At 41.6% G+C, this 9,295-nt stretch overlaps 1 long non-coding RNA gene across 1 annotated transcript; it reads right to left on the bottom strand.

Moving 5' to 3' along the window:
• Positions 1 to 669: 669 nt before the first annotated feature.
• LOC121892232 lies at positions 670 to 5,097 on the bottom strand. Its single transcript, XR_006094352.1, has 3 exons — positions 4,886 to 5,097; positions 2,557 to 2,593; positions 670 to 2,146 (listed from the first exon to the last, which is right to left on the bottom strand). It is a non-coding gene; the product is annotated as an uncharacterized LOC121892232 (long non-coding RNA).
• Positions 5,098 to 9,295: the final 4,198 nt, after the last annotated feature.

Genomic DNA, 9,295 nt, shown 5'->3' with positions numbered 1-9,295 from the left:
ATACAAATCGACATGATGGATCCATTTTAGCAACCTCCATGGTGGCTAGCAGTTAGTTAGCAAGGCTACCATAGTTAGCATAGCCGTGTTGTGCTGTGTTCAGCCCATAGCCTGTATAAAAATAAGGTGTAGTTGCTCTGTCTGCGGTTTAACAGGTGTGTTTACGGTGTTTGTGTGCTCTGAAAGACTTCACAGTGTGGATATAAAGTCACACAGCTGACAGACTGTTACCTTAGCATGCTAATCTTTAGGTCTATCTGTAATAACAACGTAGGTGTTACTTTATTAGGCAATCACCCAGTTGTTATGCCGAATGATTGAGACCGATATGCTGTCAATCAGTGTGGTAGAAGGTGAGGAATTGAATGAGCTAGTTCAGTACCTCAAGCCCGAGTACGTTATGCTATCGAGAGCTTCTGTGACTAAACACATTGAAAACACTTTGAGGTGAAGAAGGATGAGCTTAAAGTCAAGCTAACCAGGGCAGACAAGCTAACTCTGACCATCGACAGCAGGGCAGCTCTCACAAACGAAAACTACATCACAACTTCTCTTAAAAATTAACAAGTTTGTTACTGGTTAATGGGTGTCGATCTATTGAAAGCAAAATTAACCAAAACTGACATTCCTAATCAAAGACATTTACTGAAACATGTGAAACAGTTTCACATACATTTGCAATGCACTTTTTTCTGAAACACTTTATTGTACAATAAAAAATTAATGCTTATTCAAATACAACAGCTGGCCTATAGGCTATGAGCTATAAGCTATGATGGTATTTGTATGCTATTTGTAGGTTATAAAACATTAACCTTTTGAACCCTGGGGTGATTTGCTCCTATTTAATTTCCTTCATGTATTGGCTTATAGCAGAGTCACTATGTGTGTCATCCAAACATGCCTTATGTTGTTTTTTTCAGGACAGTTAGGCTATTCAGAAATGCTATCATTTTGCATGTGAGTTGAACTACACATGCTTTAGGAGACTTTTTACGGTATTTTTTGTTTTGTCTTTGTGTATAATACAGCACAAGTATCCATATATGAATAGATAGAGATGAGGTTATCTGGGTTCCAGGGCTATGATAACCATGTTGATGGAACATTCTGAGCTTTAGTATATTAAGTTATTATGTCACTTTTTTTTTTGCTTCTTAATACTTGCAGTTTACACACAGGCATGAATGTAGCTGTTAAAATATTGACTGAGTTATTTTTTCCGGTGAAAGTCATAATTGATGATTATGAAGCAAGATCTGAAGTTATAAGAAGAGTCTTTTTTCTATGAGTTCAAAGTGGATTTAGTGATGGAGAAACAGCAATCTTTGTAAAGGATAGTTTTCCATAGACTTTGACACTATTATGATCTTGAGATCAATGCAGAATTTTGACACAAATAGCATCCCTCTGGCAAAAAAATAATGAAAGAGTAATTTCAGAATTTCTCCTCAGATGGCTCAGAACCACAAACTAGTCTGCTGTCATTCATGTATGAAATCATCAAGCAACAAATGCATGAAAAGTGTAATGACAATGAAAATACTGGTAAAACTGACTGCATATAACTGACTATTATGTTCTTGTTTAACTTGATGTTGACCTTTATAGCCTGTACAATGTTCAAGAAATGCACTGTTTTCATGAAATGTCATGTTGGTAAACCATAAAGATGATCACACACACTGATACATACAGCCCAGGTCTGTATATAGCACAGTGTTAGTCTGTCTGGGAAACAGGAGGGAGTGTGTCTCCCTCTGATGGAAACCATAGCATGTAGGACATAGAGGTCAGCACCGGATGATATTTTGCCCTGCCGCTCTGTCGCCAGATGAAACAGCACAGATGATTTATGGTGGCTGGCCGGATGGCAGCAGCACAGGGAGCAGTGTTTTCACTGGCCCCAGCAGACACAGCCAAAATTGGGTTACTCACAAAATGTAAAGGGTCTGTCTCAGACTAACAAATTTAATCATGGTCTTCCTCCCCTGCAGGTTGTTCTAATACTGCTGGATTACAGAGGTCTCTCATCTCTCCCTGCCTCTTCACGGCAGACACAGATGTAGTCCTGTCAAAGTGGCTGCAGCACAAACATGGAGGATCCTCTGGAGATGCGTGAAGTTGTTGGCTTTTTTTGGCCTGGCTGAAACATAAATCACAACTTTAAAGGCACGTCCCATGAGGTCAATGTATAGAAAAGTGTATTCACACTACCAAAATACACACAGCAGACTCATGCTGTCCTGCTATGACTACTTAACACTCATTTCTTTGTAATTATGTTTTAAAAAACCAAAAGGCTAATTTCATCCTTTGTGCCCGAGTGATCAAATCGATGAAAATGTTCATTTGGCACTAACAATACATTTTCTGACATTACTAAGGCTCAGAATATCCCATCAACACGGTTCTTAAATCCCCTAAACCCAGACGATCTCCTGCTTGATTGCAAACTTCTCCACATAAAGACAAAGATCAGGATAACAGTTACATCTCTGCAAATATCTTCTAAGGTAGTACTGTATTAATAAATCAAATTCAAGTTGTCCTCACTTTAGTTTTGACCAGTCAAAACTCCAGAGCAGGATATCTGCAACGGGATGAGCAAATGTCAAAAAAGGACAAAACTGTATTAACTGCTTTGCTTGTAAATTTGGTCATATTTTTGAATGATAAAACTGTCATGGGTAGCAGAACGGGTGGACCCAAATGCAGAGACCAAGGCAGAATTACTGATTAATGAAGTTTTATAACTAAGTTCGGGAACAAAGACCACGCCTTTTACCCACCCTAATTCCAGACGAGGAGTATTTACGCACACCTTAACTATTTCTTTCCCATGTCTCAATTTTTACATGACCTGTGACAGACTCGCATTGCTAACAATTTACTTAAGTTAAACATGGATCAGGAGCTCCTTCTCAATGCATCAGATGACAATCGTTTGATGTGGATCAGTAATTTCGTGAAGTCCGGGAGTCATTCCCAACATTCAAACTTCTCAGCAACCTCGGTTGCACTCAGCAATTCATATTCCCTGGAGCTCTCAGCCTTCATTCTCCAATAATGCCAGCACTGTCAGACCTTTGCCTTCCAGCAGCTTCAGGGGAAGATCCTGTTTTCGGTATCCAAGGGACATTGTCTGTCCCCAATGCCCCTCTCAGACTTGCTTGAGATCCAAGAGCCCAAACCACATACACCGCCAACACTCTGACTGTCCCTCAGCTTCAAATATATCCAAGTGGACAGTCACTCACCTGAAGCAAGCACTCAACCGGCTAAACTTCCCTTTGCACTACTCTGACAATAAAGTGAGACTTTTCCAACTGTACAAACACTCGTAGCAAAACATCACTCTCTCTCTCTGAGTTTACCCCGTACTTCTGGGTTCCCAGCGTTGTGTCTACGATGCGACATCATGGCACATCTTACAGCCAAACAAGCACAGCCTTTCACATCAGCCCTCTCAGAGGGCTAGGTCGTATCACACCCTGAGCAAGCCTCCCTGTTTCAGAGTTGCTTTATTCCTCTATTTTCCTTAAGCTTCACAAACCACCTGAGCACATACATCCCTCCATCCCAACATCCTTTCCTCCTTTTCTCTTGCTCCTCAATGCTCACTACCACAGCTGCACAGACCGCACTGTGGTGGTGCCATCGGCCAACACCCTTCATTTCCTTCTCTTTCTTCTTTTCCCCTTCTCTAACCCCACCTTTACACCCCCTACCCCCACCCCACCCTTGGATGACTACTCACTGATCCCAGATATGGCCTTACGGTTCAGTGGCAATGGTTTCTGCACATACCACATCCTTTTTGCATCCCAAGCCACCGGATGCCTGCAGCAATACAACCAGGGAGCATACTGGGTAACACTAGATCCTGAGCTGTACTGCCATATTTTTGCAGCTTGCTCTTCCCTGAACTGCGAATTGTGTGGTGCACTGTCCCATCCCGCCACAGCATACACCTTCACCATTTCTATGGCTCACGACCCAGCTCCGAACAGACAAAGCCCTGCCCCCCGTAGCCCCTCGACCGTCCATCACCCCAAAACAAGCCAACACCTAGCCAGTCACCCTCGGCCCTCTTCCCAAAGGCGTGGATAAGAGAGGAAGACTAGCTTGTATGCAATGCTCCAAGCTGTCAATTCCTCCATACTTGCTCCTTCTTGGCAGAGCCCATGCAAACTTGTCCTCATAATCCTACTAAGCACAGCTTATGTAAGTATGCTACTGCCCTAAAGAACCACCGGACGGCCAGTTCTTTAACTTCCTCATCCAAGGTTTTACACAAGGCTTCCATCCAGGTTTGCAGGTTATGCCTGATTCTTCCTATACATGTCACAATTTGCAGTTAGCCATTTCTGACCCTGACACAGTTGACAAACTCCTGCATAACGAAGTTGAAGAAACATTCATGATGGGCCCATTTTCCAGCCCATCTTTTCCCTCATGAGGAATCAATGCAATTGCCTTAGCTACTAGGTAAAATTCAGGGAAAAAAAGACACTCATCATAGATCTCTCATCCCCCACGGCTCCACTGTCCCAAGCATCAATAGCCTAATTCCCAGCCCAGACTTCTCCATGCAGTATGCAACGATCGATCACACCATCTCTGTGATCCATCTCGCAGGCCAAGGAGCCTGGTTGTCCAAGGCAGATATTACCAGCTCCATCAAAGTCCTTCCTATCCACCCTTACTACTGACATCTTTTCGACATCCTCTGGAAGGGCACATACTACTTTGCAGTGTGTCTGAATTTCAGGTGCAAGAGTAGCCCAAAAATGTTCAACTCTTTATCTGAAGCACTCTGCTGGATCGTGACAAACAACTACAAACTCCTGCATGTCATCCATCTCCTTGATGACTTTCTCACCATCACATCACCATCTTCACCCCAAGCATATGGTCTTAATACTCTGACTTCTGCATTCCATGAACTTGGACTTCCACTCTCCTCAGAGAAAACAGAAGGTCCCAGCACATCCTGGGAATTTCTTGCCATCATCCTTGACTCTTTCTCTCTCCAAGCATCAAGAACAGAACAGAACAGAACAGAATAGAATAGAGCAGAGCAGAGCAGGGCAGGGCAGGGCAGGGCAGGGCAGGGCAGGGCAGGGCAGGGCAGGGCAGGGCAGGGCAGGGCAGGGCAGAGCAGAAAGGAGGATCCAACAAAACTGAACTGCAAACCAAGACTTAAATACAGACAGAACTAATAAGGGAATGGGGCACAGGTGACTAGGCACAAGGGTAGGCTGGGCATTGATTGGCACTGGGAACAGGGCAGGGCTGACGAGACTGATACAGGGCAGGTGTGAAGGTAACAGCAGGCTGGGTAAAAACACTGAGAGCAGGGCAGGGCTAACGAACTTGATGCAGGGCAAGTGTGGAGGGAAAAATGGGCTGGAGAGTGTAGGAACACCCTCACACGGAGCAACAGAAAACCAAAACCCAGAAAACACAATACTCTTAATACAACCCCGGATACATAAAACCGTAAAAGAATAAACATGAATATGAACCCAAGTACACAACACTATAATTTAACCAATAATACAAGGCAGTCTTTTGAAGATACAACTTAAATAACATGAACAAGCAAAACCAAATGACTAAAAGGAATGGACAACAGAAGTGTAATGCAGGAAACCAAAAGAACAAAAAACAGTCCCAAAACCATGACTCCATGACAAAACCTATTGCTTCTTAACTAATTCCTCAAACAAATCCAAAAATCTCCTTTTGTGGCTCCTCCTTCAAGAAGGCTATTAAAGCTCCCTTGGAGGTATGAGGTCTCTTGGTGCGTAGGGGACAGGCAGAGGTGGATGGCTCATCATCTGCCTGTGTGGTGGTGCTGCTACTTATGCCAGGCTGTGCAGAATCTTCTTCTTCCTCCTCCTTACATGCCTGGCTCAGCTCCAGGAGATGATGAACCACCACCCCTGGAGGCCAAGTCAGCCACAGGCTCATGGTTCCCCCCCACGCAAGTCCATCGCGACTGGGGACTCAATAGCAGGCCGCCCCCCAATGGCCTTGTGCATCAGGGAAAACCATGGCCAAGTGGCTGCCATGGCCTCCCCCCTGTCTGTCCTCGTAGGTGGATGTTTGAGCTCCTGGAAGATATCCAACAAGGGATTTATCAGTGAGATGTAGACACACTAAAACCACCAGACTGTGATGCATTATGTAAAAAACAAATGTCACAAATGCTTTATATGTAAGTGAACTGAGTTCATGATAAATAATAATTCCCACCTTGTATTTCTGCTTAAGGTTGTCCCATTTCTTGGACACCTTTGTGTTGGTTAGCATTCCTTCCATTTCCATCATCCTTATGATTTCCCTGTGGAGTACAAACTATGTCAACTTATTGCATCCCTGGTATGGTACCACACACACAGTTATTTATGTTTAATATTACTAAAGGGGTATCTCTTGTTATTACAGTAAAGTGAAAGTGGCAGAACATATTCAACTGTAGAACTATATTATTCCGAGTCAGTCTATGTTATTAGCAAGGTTTATTGTCATATGCATTTGATTCATGAGGGTCTCACATGCAAAGTGAGGGGAAGAGCCTAAGTGTGATCACTTGCAATAAGTAAGGTACATAATATTTACAACAAACACTATATTTAGTGGGTACGTGGACAGTGGTGATAGTGCAACGTTGCATTGATTATCACATAGTGCGGGTTCTTGTGCTGGTGAGCAAAATAGCTTCTTGGCTGTGTGCCTCTTTCCTCTAAAAAGTTGGTCATTTTGTGACTTGAATTTGATGAGTTTTGACCTGTCAGTACAGAGCAACCTACTGTACAAGCCAGGACACACATTGTTTCACTCACATAACATGCAGAACAAAGCATGATAGGCTTAATTGTATGTTTTTTTTGGTTCTTGAAATGAGCAGCTGCAAATAACGTGGCAGCCACATCAATGATTATGAAAGTAAAATGCACATTTCTTGCTAGAAATGTTATAAAAATGCAATTTTAATGCCGAAACTACCTTAAAATACTGCATTTTGCACTGAGAATAAAAGGAATGGCAGCCATTTGATTTTTGCAGAAAGAAACTTGACAGTCACGTGACATGGGCGCAGGCCAATAGAAAAGAATAGGCCGTAAAAACAGCCATCTCACAATTTTGGAACCATTATTGTGAACCTAATATGTTTTGCATTGTGGAGCAATGTCATATTTTGATATGAGAATGGGTTGCTGTGCTTCATCTGCATCCTTCTTTGGCTCTCCTCTTATCCGCTATGTGGGATCATGTGCACTTAATATTTGCTTAATTTGCAACTTGGCGCTGTGGGACGTCGTTCTTTTCACTACAAATCAGCTTTAGAAGTAGAAAATGAAAGGAAATAAGGCAACTCCCCTGCATTAGGCTGACCATACTGTGTGTTTACAGAAAGGCCTTATTAAGATTAATGATGGTCCTGTGGGTGGAATACAGCCATTATCTTTAGTGTTACAGTGGTTCCAGTTTGTAAAATTGGATTTAAATGCCATTGTTTGTTATTTTTTAATGAAAAGCTTTACAGATATACTGGAAGATGTCTTTCTGTGTTACCTCACACTGTTTTGAATATAATATTTAACCGCTCACACAGCCACACTTTGTTTTAACACTGTATCAACAAAATGCTGTAGATTATAAATACCTGGAAGATCTGAGACCAGCTGTTCCACAGTTCTCTCTGCATTATCAGTTTTTGGTATAACTTATTATACATTTACATTTTAACAAGCTAGTTGAAATTCATAATGGTTGGTAACTTTAACATCTAGATGTAAGTAGGATTTAAAAGCCCTGTACATAGTAGATGTTTAGGCCTGAAAGGTTTAAAGCTACACCAATCAATATGTTTATGCCACAATAACAATGGATGGCTATCTGTATGTGAATGCTTATTCACAGTTACCAAACTTGGTAGTTAAACTCCAAACTTATCTCCATAGATGAAATCCATACTTAAACCCAGACACAGATGACTCCTTTCCTTAGAGGCACCTATAGAAAATGTTCACATAATTATGATTTTAGATGAGAACATGAATTACTGACAAACTTTCCTTCATCTATGATTAACAAATCAGAGTCCTACCTGCGTTCTATGAATCAAATTAGCCAGATAAGGATTACTTTAGCTGGCTAATGTAGTGTAAGTCTGTATTCGATATGTTTGAAGAACGAGCAAAACTTGATGAATGAACTTTTTTACTGTAGGAAAAGAAAATCCACTGGCCTAAATAAAACTGAGAGTGGCTGGTAACTTTAACATCTAGAAGTCATTCTAACTGGTGATAACATTTACATCCAAGTCCCGTAGTCAGTAAATATTTAGGTCTGAAAGGTTTAGTGCATATGAAACACCTTAAAGAAGGCATATTCTGCGCATTTCCAGGTCTATATTTTTAATCTGGGGCTGTACTGGAATATCTTTGCATGATATACAGTTAAAAAAACTCATACTGACCCTTTATGCAGCCCCTCAGTTAAGCCTCTGTCTGGAATGAGAAACATTGGCCTGCAGAGCCAGAGAACCACCGCAGTTCTAGAAGCAGCAGTTAAAGACCCACTGTTTTAGATGTACACATGCGCGAATTTAACTCTAAGCGTCAATTTGAAATGTTACTTATACTATTTGTCATGACTGCATTATACCTAATAATGATAGTCTACAATCAACTTTTTTAATTGCATATTTTGACATTTTTAATATATAAAACAATTGTACATTTTGCTTTTCATGTGTGCAGTGTGTTTGGCCTACACTCAGTCAATCAGATGTAATTTAACAAAGAAGCAGAAATAACAATAATTATCATCATGGTAAGCAGTACCTTACCTATATGGATAACTCTGTAAGGTTTCTCTAATCTGTCAGAGTACTGTTCATGATGGAGAAAAAAGTGTTCAACCAGGGCACTGGTGACTGTAAGCACTCGGCAGACTGGCAGTATTATGGTTGGGCATTTAGTATTTATGCAAGTACATGAATCAGCTCACGCTGTTCTCCGAGAACATAAAAGCTAGAACCGGGACATAATGTACATAATTCTGAGAATGCTCGGGGCACCAGGACAAACCTTATGATGCCGGGACTGTCCCAGCTAAACCGGGATGTCTGATCACTCCATAGCTAAAGAATATGAGCTGCAGAATATAAAAATGTCTTTAATGTTTAAGCGCTTTAATGGCACAATGCTTTAATGTCACTATGTTATGCTCTGTCGTTTTAGAGCCACATTACTATTCAGCGATGCACTGAAGTGCC

This window comes from Thunnus maccoyii, chromosome 24 (assembly GCF_910596095.1).
Source record: "Thunnus maccoyii chromosome 24, fThuMac1.1, whole genome shotgun sequence".
NCBI classification, from domain to species: domain Eukaryota; kingdom Metazoa; phylum Chordata; class Actinopteri; order Scombriformes; family Scombridae; genus Thunnus; species Thunnus maccoyii.
The sequence above is the reverse complement of the archived record's forward strand: the minus strand, read 5'-3'. Positions and strand labels throughout refer to the sequence as shown.